Source organism: Sceloporus undulatus, chromosome 6 (genome assembly GCF_019175285.1).
Source record: "Sceloporus undulatus isolate JIND9_A2432 ecotype Alabama chromosome 6, SceUnd_v1.1, whole genome shotgun sequence".
Lineage (NCBI taxonomy): Eukaryota > Metazoa > Chordata > Lepidosauria > Squamata > Phrynosomatidae > Sceloporus > Sceloporus undulatus.
This window is the reverse complement of record NC_056527.1, coordinates 96,725,461-96,739,518: the sequence shown is the minus strand read 5'-3', so window position 1 is coordinate 96,739,518 and position 14,058 is coordinate 96,725,461. Positions and strand designations below refer to the sequence as shown.

The following is a 14,058-nucleotide window of genomic DNA, read 5'->3' as shown; positions in this document are numbered from 1 at the left end:
AAGAAAGAAAGAAAGAAAGAAAGAAAAGACAAAGCAGAATTCTTTCTGAGTTTGTCTTTTCAAGTGAAAAGAAATACAAGACGGGGGAATGGAAGAGGAAAGACGACGTGCAGGTTATGAACTGCCAAGGAGCAGCATAACAAATAGCTGTGTGTTCTGATAAGAATATAATTTGTTATAGCATGAGAAACACAAGGTCTACACCTTCAACGACATCATGGAATTCAGTTTTGGGGTCTTTAGGTGTGTGTGTGGAGGTGTATATTTAAAGTTGGAGATGGGATATAACCAGTATGGGCAGAGCAACTTTAAATGAAGACTGTTTATCAGCTACAGTTCCATTAACACAAACCTCCTAACTCAAGTTGATGAGCTAAGAATCTGCTATCCAGTGCAGACGTTTCCTTGACCAGTCTGGGCATGCTTGTCTGCAAGGATAATAAGCTGGAGGTGATTGCCTGTTAGGTAGCTGTCTAGGCAGGCTATAAGCCTGTTCTAGAGAGAGCAATTTACCTGCAATTTACATGGATGAGGTGCTTAGATTTTAACAATTGCAGCAGTTACCAGAACTTGGCAGAGGAAAGGAAACTCTTAAAAGGGGCTGATGAAAGTACAAGACCATAATCTTTCTTTCTTTCTTTCTTTCTTTCTTTCTTTCTTTCTTTCTTTTTACAGCATCTAGTACTTAGAAGAGGGAGCCAGCCTGGCATAGTGGTTTGAGCATTGGAATATGATTCTGGAGAGTGGGGTTTGAATCCCAGCTTGGCCATGAAACCCACTGGATGACCTTGGGCAAGTCGCACTCTCTCAGCCTCAGAAAATGACAGTGGCAAGCCTCCTCTGAAGAAACTTGCCAAGAAAACCCAGTGATAGGTTCGTCTTAGGGTCACCATAAAAGCACACAATAACAAAATGCTGAGAAGATTACGAACAAGAATGTTTCTTGTTCCAATGATCTCCCTTGAAAACTGAGAGCACATTACTGTCCAGATCTTGCTAGCTATGGAATATAGCTTGAGGTGTGGGGGGATAATTTTTTAAAGTATAACTCCCCTGCTAGCTAGGGGATTCTGGGAGTTATAGGTGCAGTACAGACCGCTGAAAAACGGTGGCCTGCTGGTGCCTGTTTTTCCTCTGGAGGAAAGGTGCAGCCGCCCACCATGCAGCTTCCCTCCAGCGGAAAAAGAACCCGCGAAAAGCAGGTTCTTTTAAAGCCACAGGGGCAGTGTAACAAGTGTGCCACTGGTGCACTTGTTACATAAGCACCACGTGGCAACATGAAGACACCACGCAGCACTTACATAACAATGGCGGCACCCATATATATAGGGCGCTGCCATTGTTATGCCATCATTGCGTTCTAAGATTAGGGATTGTGTGGTTGCCCCATGGTCCCTAACCCTAGAATCGGCCCTGGTACGCCGCTTATTGGCGGTATGTACCAGGCCTATGTCCCTAAAAAGCAATGTTTATTAGTTTCAGTTTGAGTAGACCCATTCAATCAATTGTTGAGTGGAGAGTCAGTGTATAGGCAAATCCCATTGATTCAATGGGGCTTCTCTAATCAGGACTAACAACAGGATTTAGGCCAATGTTTCCCAAGGACTGCTACGAAGATTTGGAATGTTGGTTCTTCCTATAAAATATTTGTTTGCTATCCAGTAATAAACTATCATTTTCCTTTCCAAAGGATTGCCGTGTTAGTCTGCTGCAGCAAAAAACAAAGACAAGTCCCATGGCAACTTGAGGACTGACAAATTTGTCGTAGCCCCAGGCTTCGTGGATTAGATCCCACTTCATCAAATGTCATCTTTGTGCATTTGCAGAGTCCAGGGTGGAAAGGAAACAAGACAATGAATCACACCCCCATCCTGCAGCAGCTCAGGCTTGCCATATGGAAATCACACTTAGAACAGGTACAAAGCATTCTTTTGCAGTAAGAAAAGAAGAAAGAAGCATGTTGTTAACACTGCATTTCCATTCTGGATGCTTTGTGCTTCTCAAATAAATAAACTGTGTCACTGCAAATTAAGATGTGCTGAAGACCCTTGAATCATGATGGAGTCACAACACCATGTGTATTATGTATAAAACACCAAGCATGTGCCAACATCATGTACAGGCTAATTCCCTGCGTAAACAACACCAAGCGTGTGCCAGCATTATGTACAGGCTAATTCCACATTTTATTTTCTCCTTAAAGCAACAACAACAACACTGGCAGCCTGGAAGCAGAATAAGTTGTATGAAACATCCTAATTTGGGTTTCTTTCGTGTCAAATTTATTTTGAATGTATTTATGCTGCTGCACAGAATGCATGCACACACACACACACACACTACAGAGCATAGGGGGAAAAGTAAAAATAAAAATACAGATCTTTGTTTTGTCTTCTAGTATGAAGGATCACACCAAATCCTTGCTTTTCTTAATACGACTTCATTAGCATCGGGGAGAGAGGAGGGAAAAAGCAAGCATTGGTTACATAACAAGCTGAGAAAGTTCATGCATGGAAGAAAAAGGACTGCACAAAATATTATAAGGCTGTGAGGGAGGGACGGCAGCTCATGGCAGTATACTTGGCTGCCTGTTGTGAGGAGTCTTAGCTGACTGACCAGTGGGAAAACAATAGAGAAGAGTGGGAGAAGAATTGGGGAATATATTAGTAGAGCATTCTTTGTGTTGAAAACACCAACAGAAATAAGATAACCAATCAGTGCTAATTATTGATATCACTGTCAATTTTTAAAATCTTTCTTCCAAATGTTCAGAGTGGGGTACCACTTCATCTTCACAACAACCTCAGGAGGTAGCTTAAATGTTGTGGAAGATGATCCTAAGATCCTTATCTTGACTACCTAAGGTCACCCAGTTTCTTTGGGAATGTTGCACCTGAAGATGAACCTATCTAGTTTAAGAATGATACTGTACTCTCTAATCCAGTCCCTTCCAAAGAACTTGGCACCCTCTAGATGTGCTGGACTACAACCCCCATCATCCCCAGAAAATATGATTCACCTCCCACTGGGTGGGATGATGAGTGTTATAGTCAGTGCATTTAGAGGGTGCCAAGTTGGGGGAGGCTGCTATAAGCACGATGTCAAATAGCAAAATGCCTCATTGTTATTACAGAGCCAGCCTGGCGTAGTTGAGTGTTGGACCATGACTCAAGATCAGGGTTTGATGCCCAGTTTGGCCAAGAAACCCACTGGGTGACTTGGGTCAAGTCACATGTTCTCAGCCTCGGGAAGGCAATGGCAAACCACTTCTGAAGAAATCTTGCTAAGGAAACCCCTTGGTAAGTTCACCTTAACGTTGCCATAAGTTGGAAAGGACTTGAAGGCAAACAACACACACACTCGCATATATAGCAAGATCTCCTGGCTGGCTGCAATGTATGTATTCTGTGTTCTGAGAGACACAATGCACCTTCCTTCCTTCCGACAAGGCCTTGGGACCGGCCCCAGCCTGGTCCTGCCACCGATTGCCACCGGGGCTTTTGGGGGGCAATTGTCTATAGAAGCCTCAGAAACATGCATTTATATTAACATTTGTTAAAAAATCAGCAAATTTTTTCGTGTGTCCTCCATTTTTTTTTAAAAAGTGTCTTCCATTTGAAAATTTTGTCCTACATTTGTCCTGGTTTATTTATATATTTATTTTTTTTTATTTTTTAAAATTAATTATTTATTTTTTGGCCTCGGCCCCCCCAGTTGTCTGAGGGACAGCAACCCGGCCCCCGGCTCAAAAAGGTTGCCTACCCCTGCCATACTCCAATACTCCAACCACTATGCCATGCTGGCTCTCTGAGCAGAGTATTACCAGATGTAATAATTGCAAAGGGGGACAAGGCAATGTAAATTTAGGGCCTTTGAGAAAAAGGGAGGCCATTACCAAATAGAAACTAAAAACATTCTTAGAAATATAAGTCCATGCTTCTTGATCATGCTCAAAATGGCGGACATTTGGGAATTCATCCTGGACAGAAGGCTGACATGTAGGGCAGGTCCTGAGAAAGGTTACCCTGTACTAATATAGACATAAAATCATGTTTTGTAGGCATGCTCAAAATGGAGGATGTTGAGGAATTCCTCCTGCAGAGGCGGTTGAAATGTCTGACATGTCCTGCAAAAGGAGGACCTCTGCTTGCCCTGGACCAGATGTCCTAGCAAGGATTTGCCAAGGATGACAAGGCACCCCAAAATGTAGGACATTCAACAAAAAGGTGCAAACTAAAAGCTTAGAAAACCACTCATAGGAATAGAAAGCCATGCTTCTTAGTCACACTCAGAAGGGAGGGCATTTTGGATTTCCTCCTGGATAGAAGGCTGAAAGGGAGGCCAGGTCCTGGAAAAGGAGGACCTCTGATCATCCTGGCGTAATGCCATGCTTCTCAGTCCTGCTCAAAAAGGGAGGGCTTGGGGGAATCCCTCTTGGGCAGGTGGCAGAAATGGAGGACAGGTCCTGGAAAAGGAGGACCTGGGGTCACCCTGGAGTAGGCCCATGCTTTTCAATCATGCTCAGAATGGAGGACTTGGTGGAATCTTTTTTGGGCAGGAGGCTGAAAGGGAGGACAGGTCCTGGCAAAAGAGGGCGGGGGACAAAAGCAGGAGGGCAGGGTGTCTGCTGCCTGCTCTGCTCTGCTCTGCTCTGCCTGCCTGCCTTCCCTTCCTTCCAGTCAAGTGCAGTCCTTGAGCAGAGCAGCGCATGAGCAAAGAGAGGCGCGCCCTGCTGCCAAGGCAAAGGAGGAGGAGGAGGAGGAGGAAGGAGAAGGAGGAGAGGAAGAGGAGGCCCGGCTGATGCTCTCTCTCAGCACCGCAAGGGCCCCCGGTCTCTAGGCATCGAGAGCCAGGAGGAGAGGCCAGGCTGGGGTAAGCTTGGCAGGGCCCTGAGGAGGAAGAGGAAGGAGGATGGAGGGATGGAGGGATGGAGAGGCCCAAGCAGGCCCAGGGAGGGATCATGGACAGGGGCTCAGCCCCACTCCCAGGCCCCCTTCTCCCTCCCTTTCCTGCCTCCATTCCTCCCCCTCCTCCTTCAAAGCCTCAGCCTGACCAGGCGTCCTCCTTCCCCCAGGACCTGCTGCCCTCCATCTCCACCTCCTTGGCAAGAGCAGGGCCCAACTGGCCTCCCTTTTGAGCATGGGTTCATATTTGCATGAATGCAGGGGGACCAGAGTTGCTCCTTTCCCCAAGACCTGCCCTCCATTCCAACTTTCTTGGAATTTCAAACTGTCCTCCATTTTGAGCATGACTGAGAAGCATGAGTTTATGTTTCTATGATGTTTTTATTTCAACCTTTCAATTTGTAATGCCAACCTTTTTCTTGAAGGCCCTACATTTTGTCCTCCTGGACAGTCTGGACATCTAGTCCAGGGTGACTAGACATCCTCCTTTCCCCAAGACCTGCCCTCCATTCCAACCTTCTTTCCAAAGCGTCCTCTATTTTTGAGGGTTTTCTTTTTTGGAGTGGAGTGGGGAAAGAGCATCCCTCCTCCTTCCTCAAGAGATGCTTGCTCATGATGACCATGGCCTAAAGCTGCTTCTAATGGTCAGCCTTTGGCCCTAGTTTGCCCATTTCAAGATAGGGGCTACAGATTGGGTGCATGGGGAGAAAGAACTGGGGGGGTCTCTTCAGACCCCCCAAGCAATGGGGTGTGTCATGGGTGTCTTCATTTCAAGGAACAAGAACACCCCAAAATGCACAAAATACGTGCTGCAAACTTCCAAAGCTCCACCAGCTTCTTTGTCAGACAAAGGTGTTATGTGTCTTCAAGTTGTTTCTGACCTATGGCGACCCTAAGACGCTCAATGTATGATGGGGGTTTCTTGGCAAGTGTCCTCAGAACGAGTTTGTTCATTTTAAGGAGCTATACAAAGCCTTGGGATCTTTTGAGGGTAGATTGCAGCACCATGGATAGCTCTCTGGATATCTGAGATGAATACTCTACTGAGGTAGGATGCATCCATACTGTACAAATAATGCAGGTTGACACCACTTTAATTGCCATGGCTTTATCCTACAGAATCCAGGGATATGTAGTTTTGTGAAGCATCTGCTTGCTGTAGCAGAAAAGGCTAAAGACCTTGTAAAACTACAAAGCCCAGGATTCCATAGGATGGAGCTTGTTGTTGTTTTGATTTATGGCGACCCTAAGATGAACTATTATGGGGTTTTCATAACAAGATTTGTTCAGAGGAGGTTTGGCATTGTCTTCACCTGAGGCTGAGAGAGTGTGACTTGGCCAATGTCCCCCAGTGGGTTTTATGGCTGAGCAGGGAATTGAATCCTGATCTCCAGAGTTGTAGTCCAACACTCAAACCACTATACCACACTGGAGCTACAGCACATAAAGTGGTGTCAAATGGTATTATTTCTACAGTGTTGGCATACCTATAGAAATCAGCGGTCCATCTTTGTTTGCTTGGTTTTAGGTGTATGTGTGTGTATGTATATATGTGCCTTCAAGTTGTTTGTCAACTTATGGCTAGCATGTGGTTTATGCGCTTTGTGGGATGAGCTGTGGTAATTCATGGAGTAGGGACATTGCACTACACATGCTCAGATGTATTGCTGACATCATTTGGAGGGCTTGCAGATCAGCGGCAGAGCACATGCTCCGCATGCAGAAGCTCCCAGGTTCAATCCTCAGTATTTCCGAGTAGGAATAAAAATGTTGCCAAACTTTATAGACCTGCTTTCAGTCTGTACTGAATATACTGGTTAGATGGACTGGGCTTTCTAAAGGAACATTGGTGTGTAAGAGGGAAGAAAGCAAAGCCAGCAGTAACTGGAGAACAAAGGGAACTCAAGGAAAGGGCTTAGGGAGGAATAAATGTTGCTGGAAGAGAGGGATGATAAAAAGAAGGCCTCTTCTGAGCTGGCCCAAGACGTTTTGCTGAGTGTGGGAAAGGAGAAGATGGCCTTCAGTCCTTTCAACCTACAGAAGCTGTCCAAACTGGCTGCTGAATTTGATTTTTGCACTGGCAATGAGACCGCATTTCCAGAATACTTGAGTGCAGGAGGCTAACTTAAGGAGTTTCAGAGTAGGCTGTCTGGACACTCATCTTTGTCCATCAATACCACACAGCAGTTGTTTCCTAAAGCAGCTGCCTCATTCTGCCTAATGGTGGGATTGGCCCAGGCTCTAATGTTTGTTGGCATGCCCATATGTGTGTGTGTCTGAGAGAGAGAACATCTCCATCTATATCAATGTAACAGAAATTTCAGGAAACTTAGATTTCTAGGATTTGCAGATCAAGGAATTCGCAAGAGGACCTAGTAATTGAAAATCCATAAGTTTATTTCCAGTTGTCGACAAAGGAAAACATTGAACTCAGTGGAATTCAAGTTCCAAAAGCTGAGAACCCCGAACAAGACAAAATGGCTCTTTTTATATTATTCAAGACAAAGAGGCTTCTTCAATACACCTGATTGGCTAATTACAATTTAAACATACAGAATTCTTACAATCAGAACAGAAATACATGCATACATTAAAACTGCATCATCACGCCTTACCCCCTCCTTTAGCCTTCCTTCTAACCTTGCTTCTGAATGTCTACTATGTATCCTTATCTCAGTAGTTTATGTTATGTCTTTCTGCTGGTGCCAGCTTCCATCTAGGTCAAGATGCACTCACTATTCCTTTGCTCTAGTTTTCCTAAACTCCAAGCCTTTATTTCAAAACCATCTCTCTGGCTGACAAAGGTGACTCCATCTTTCTATAGCTTTTTTAATTTCAACAAGGAATTTCCACCACATCAAAATATTACATAGCAGTGTGGTACAGGTGTGTGAGAAAGGAAGGGAATATCCCTTAGGGAACATTGGGGGGGGGGATTTTATTAACATGTTTTTGCTTCCTCTGGGCCTTTTTTTAAACAACAAGAAGTAGACTCAGAAGTCACTTCCAGGTCACTTACTGTTTTAAGAAAGGTGTCTCGTTGGCCTAAAATAGACCTCCTTTCTTTCTATTTTGTAACCCTTTGGGTTAAACAGGTTTGAGGGGGGCTGTATATGACCCACTGCACACACTTTGCCTACCCTTGCCCTAAACTAACCTGCTGCCTTCAGGAGTGCTGCAAGATTTTTTGTGAAGAATGTTAGTGAAATGGAATCATGTTCTTTGCCTCAGGCTGCAAAATGTTTTGACCTAGTTCCAAGGAGATCCTTGGTGCATCAGATCAAAGACCCATCTTGTCCAGCATCATCTTTTCCACCATGGTACACCGGACATCTTCTTATGGGAAGCCCAAAAGAAGAGCAAGAGCACATAGCCATCTTCTGGGATAATAACTATTGTTGTTGACTGGCTGGAGGTATTGCACTTTGTCTTGACTGTTGGCGTGACCTGTAGAAAGTGGCAGATGGTTTAAGGCCTTTTGAGGCTAGAGATTGTTCCAAAATCTGCTTGGTGGGCAGGGTGTTCTTTGAGTTGTAGTCCAAAAAATGTATCTTTCCTGGGCTCTGGATATTTGTATGTTGTGGTGTGGATGGCAGTGTTGGAAGATTTTTTGCATTCTCTCTTCCCTTCCTTAGATAGATAGATTTTCTTGCATGCAAATCCTTCTGTCTCTCCTCTTGCAAACATCCCATTTGCTCCTACTGAATCACAGGGCAATAACATTGTGATCTGGTAAACAAATCATGGGATGTTTGCAAGATTACAGTTACTCCCCCTTTTGGAAAGCTGACTGTCACAAATACAGAGATTTTCTGCCAACCTGTTGGGTTTTCTGTCTTCCTCCTCTCTCAACTTGCTTTGGAAAGATGGTAAGATAAAGATTTCTTCTTTAACTGAATGATTAATTAGTTAGAATTCAAAGATGTAGTCATGTTAGTCTGTAGGATCAGTATGTAGAGAGATCTTGTAGCACTCTGGAAACTGATTGAAAGAAAGAAGTTGGCAGCATGAGCTTTTGTAGACTACAGTCTACTAATGCATCTGAGGAAGTAGACTGTAGTCTACGAAATCTCATGCTTCCAACTTTCTTTCAGTTAGTCTCAAAGGTGCTATTTATTAGCTAGATTAGGATATAGCCTCTATGTATATGTAAATTAAAGTCATTAGTAAACTTTTGTTTAAACAGCAAGTTACTTGTGTTGTTTTGGGTCAGTCCCAGTTCTTAGAGAAGCATAGTTAGACAAGGACATGTTTCTGCTACTCTGCTGCTTTAAAGCTGGACCCTAACAGGGTTGGCTTTGATATTTTTCATATTAAATATTTTTTGTTTCTTTAACACAAAGGTTGAAGCCTTAGGAAATTTGAAAAGCACAACTTTTAATTCCTGAGTATATATGAGAACTAGGAAGGCCAGAGCAGGTGAGCAAATTACCTTACCTAGGCCCAGTACAGACAGGCCTCGACGCACGTCTTGATGACATGCTAGGGTTGCCTCAGGGTGTCACTTACAGACTCCCTGTAACCCTAGCACTTATTCCGTACGTCAAAATGGCAGTGCCCTGTACAGATGGGTGCCGCCATTTTGATATGACAGATGCTTAGCATCCGCATGTCACAGTGCGATACTGACGTTGTGAGTGCACCACTGGCACACTGTGGCATCAGTATTGTGCCGCTTTTTGCGGGTTCTTTTTCCCTCAGTGGAAAACCGCATGGTTTGTCTGCTGCATTTTCCCCCCTGCGGAAAACTAGGCACCGGCAGACTGCCCTTTTTGGGCGGTCTGTACCAGGCCCTAGAGATAGGAAATTATCCCTCTGTAACTTCAAGCTTCCTCATGGTAGAGCTGCCAGCCAGCAGGTAGAGCTGTTTTGGCTCACTGAAGCATAAGCAGTTGTCTTCCATGAGGCCAGACTCATGGTTTGTTGAGTCTAATATTGCCTGCTTCAGCCTTCTTTAAACTGGTGTCATCTGGATGTGTTGGACTAGAATTTTCCTCACTTCAAACAGAATGATTATTTTGAATGAAGGGCATTAAAGTGCATTTGAATGTGAAGTCAAAGGCTTTCATGGCCGGCATCCATAGTTTTTTGTGGGTTTTTTGGGCTATGTGGCCATGTTTTAGCAGAGTTTCCAGGCAAAGCATTCTCAGAAGATGCTAGCCACAGATGCTGGCGAAACGTCAGGAAGAAACTCTGCTAGAACATGGCCACATAGCCCGAAAAACCCACAAAAAACTGCATTTGAATGGCTGAAACTTGGAATAACCAATCAATGTTGATTTATTCTGACTGGTATTGACTGTCCATTCATCCATTTGCCCATCTATCACTTTATCTCCTGCCTTTCTTCCAGTGTGGGACTCAAGACAGCTTACAAAAAGGCAGAATATTACAATAAAGACACTTAGACACGAACCAGCAGCCAGTGGAACTGTTGAAGCAAAGGCATTTGTGCTGCCTGTGACCAGCACCTGTTAGAAAAATGTAGGGTAATTCAAATTTCATAAGGCTTCAGCCTTTGGTAAGGAAACAAAAATATTGAAATACCAATAATGTCAAAGCCAAGCCTGTTAGCTTTAAATCACCAGAGTAGCAGAAATGTGCCTTTGTCTAACTATGCTTCCCTATGAACTGACACTGACTCCAAAAACAACACAAGTAGCTTGTAGTTCCAAACAAAAGTTTACTAATGGCTTTAATCTATATTTATATAGAAGCTGTATCCTAATCTAGCTCAGGTAAAAATAAATCTTTATTTCACCATCTTTCCAAAGAAAGTTGAGAGAGGAAGAAGGTGGAGGACCAACAGTTCAGTTGAAAATCTTTGAGAGAGAGTCGGTTAGTCCCAAAGGGGGAGTGACCTAAATCACATGGATAGTTTGAATGTGTGTGTATGAGAGAGAGAGGGGGGGAGGCCCATTTGCATGCAGGAAATCCCTATCTATCTAAATTGGGGGAAGGAGAATGCAAAAACCTTCCAACACAATCTGACTACAGCTCTTTGGACCAGTTGAAGTTTCTGAACATTCTTCAAAGATGGCCCTACATTTTGTGCATTTTAATAGTCCAATTGGGATGTAACTAAGGCATGTGTCATGTGGCCAAGTTAGATGTCTCAAGGAACAGGTGCAGCTGAGGCACTGCTTTAACTGTGCAAATGCACTACTGAGCATTGCAGAAACCTGAGTGTCCAGGGCCAGGGCTGAATCTTGGAGTGCACCCAAGCGATGGACTTTGTCTTCAGGGGGAGTGTAACCCCATCCAGCACAGCCTGAATGCTTATGCCCTGCTCTACCTTTTGACTGACAAAGAGCACCTCTGTCTTGTGTGGGTTTAGTTTCAATTTGTTAATCCTCATCCAGTCTGTCACTGTTGACAGGTACAGGTTTAGAACAGAGACAGATCCCTTGGATTGAAGTGGTAAGAAGAGACAGAGATCCTCTTTCACATCACAGGCAGAGGATTTTCACATAAAATGCAGAGCTTGGAAATGTTTCCCTTCCTGACTACTTTTCCTAGAATCTCCTAGCCATTGTTTGAGATATTTGGGGAACTGCATTCCTAAAATGTATCTTTTCAAAATTTTGATGAAATGCTATTTGTTATTTGAACTGCAGAGGCTAAGAATTGAACTAAAAACCTACTATGTGTCTAGCATGTGCATTATTACTGAAGTGTAGTCCCTCCCCAGCAGTTTCTGCGCTTGAGAACTTGTGTAAAGCAATGAAGCATCACTTCATAGGGACCAAATACTGCTGGAAGTGGGTCATCTAAGGTCCTTAATAAAGCAGGAGGACTTGGTGGAAATGGAAGAAATTATGTAATAGCAGTCAGCTCAAGACCTTTTAAAATTATAGTTCTCCATCATTGTGGGGAGAATAAGCCTAGAACATTCCCAGGGGCCTGTCAGGATAGAAATTTAACCCTGCTGCCAAAGCATTTAGGAGGGGTGGTAGTTCTGTCCTTATTTGGTAATCTTGTTTGCACAAAATGTCACACACACACACATACACACACACACACACATATGTGGCAGAAAGTGTAGTGCACATGCTGTAATATTATAAGTGCATCATGGCATTCTTTATTTATTTCCATTTTGGAGGTTCACTGGTTTTATGATCTAATGAGGTAAGCCAGAGTTTGGAAATGACCACTCCCAGAATCCCTTAGATGTTGTCCAAAGGGTGCTGGGATTTATACTTCAGAAAAGTAACAATATCTGCAGATATCCCATTCATGGTGAATGCACCAGGATGCTCACACCCAAAGGACATTTCTGGAGAAGGTGTAACTCTAAACAGCACAGGTTATCCTTCACCATTGGCTATGGTGGCTAGGACCGATGGGAGTTTAGTGATATCTGGAGGGACCACACATTCCTCAGCCCAGCCACAGTACCCTACGTCTTCTTAATAAGCAACACAAAACTGAAAGCTTGCATTGGTGCTGCATTACAAAATGTTCATGAGTGCAATGGCTTGGTCACTATACTGCATGGCTACTCTATTTCAGGAATAGAAAACCTCCTGGGGTTCCAATATGATATGCATATAGTCCCTTCCCCATTTGTTGTTTCCAAGCTTTGGTGCATCCCATCCACTCTAAAAGGCTGAAATCCCTCTCCTACGATGTAGTAAGAGATTTAAGCTATAATATGATGTAATGCTTGGTGCCTCCCTTTTACCTTTGGCCCTTCTTAAACTGAGTTTGACCTTTGGGTTGAAAGAAGGTGCTCACACTTGCTGCTTCTGAATTTGGTGTGTCTGCGAAAAGCAATGGAATTAATTATTTTCTTTTAATTTCAAGCTATTGTCTTTGTTTATTGTTATTATATTATGATGCTTTGTTTGTTGTTGTGTACCTTCAAGTTGTTTCCAACTTATGGTGACTAAGGAGACCCTGTCATGGGGTTTTCTGGGGTTGAGAGTTTGTGACTCACTAAAGGTCACCCAGTTGGTTTCCATGACTGTGCAGGGAATTGAACTATGGTCTGTAGAGTCATAGTCCAATGTTCAACACTGCTACAACAAACTGACTCTTGTTATGATACTGTACTTCTGCCCCTTTAAGAAAACTTGAACAGAAATCTGGGAAAAGATTGAACTCAATGCATTTGTGTTGGGTCTCTTTGAAACTGTGGCGGTTCTCTTTGGCCACCTTGGAGTTGCTGAGTAGATGGTACTTAATAAAGCTGAATTCACATGTTTTTTTTAAACTGGAGTCTAACATCTCCATTATTGTATGATGGGAGCAAAAGCTGTACAGTAAGCTCTTGGTGTCTGCTGGGGTTTGGTTCCAGGGCCCCCCGTTGATAACAAAATAGCTGGATGCTCAAGTCCCATTAAATACAATGGAAGTAAAATGGTGTCCGTTATATAAAATGGCAAAATCAAAGTTTACTTTTTGGACTTTAAATATTTTAAATCCTTTCAAGCTGTGGATGTTGAATCCGTGGATAAAGAATCCGTGGATACAGAGGGCTGACTGTACAACAAGTCTAGGGAACCTATAGCTTTTCAGATTAGGATATCAAGCTGACTCCAGGGAACTAGAGTCCAACAGCACCTACAGTATGTCCCAGCTGTGCATCATAAAAAGGCAGTAAAACATTCGTCCTGACTTAATAGGAAAACATGTTTGACTTTTGTCTAGGGGAGCTTCAGACAAAATTTTCTTCCTTAGAAATTCTGTGCAGATCGTTTGAAGGGAGGAAATTTGGTCATCTGAGGGCAAAAGGTGTGAATATTCTTTTAGATTACAGCTCCCAGAACGTCCCAGGCTTGACAGACCTCCCCGAAAGGTTGGGCTGGAGACACCTGTTTTTGCTCCTGAGGGAGGCTGCAGCAGCCAAACTGGATGGCCTCCTTCTGTACTAAAAAGAACCAGCTAAAACAGGTTCTTTTTGGTGCAACGGATGCCAGGAGTGCGCCATTGGCGCACTGTTATGCATCGATGATGCAAGCACGGCGCCATAACATGCAGACACTGCACTGTGCTTGTGTCATAATGGTGGCCCCATGTGGACAGGAGGCTGCCATGATGGTGGCATTGTTACATACTAGGGCAGGGGTAGGCAACGTGCGGCCCGCGGGCCGGATGCGGCCCGGCAAGGCCTTGGGACCGGCCCCAGCCTGGTCCTGCCGCCGATTGC

The 14,058-nt window shown here is 43.9% G+C and overlaps 1 protein-coding gene across 1 annotated transcript in view; it reads left to right on the top strand.

Annotated features, from left to right (window-relative positions):
- Positions 1-4,744: 4,744 nt before the first annotated feature.
- The window catches only part of MPP3 (membrane palmitoylated protein 3), an 81,106-nt gene continuing 71,792 nt past the window's right edge, over positions 4,745-14,058 (top strand). Inside the window, 1 exon segment of the mRNA XM_042477430.1 lies at positions 4,745-4,872. The gene's annotated coding sequence lies outside the window, so the exon portion shown is untranslated.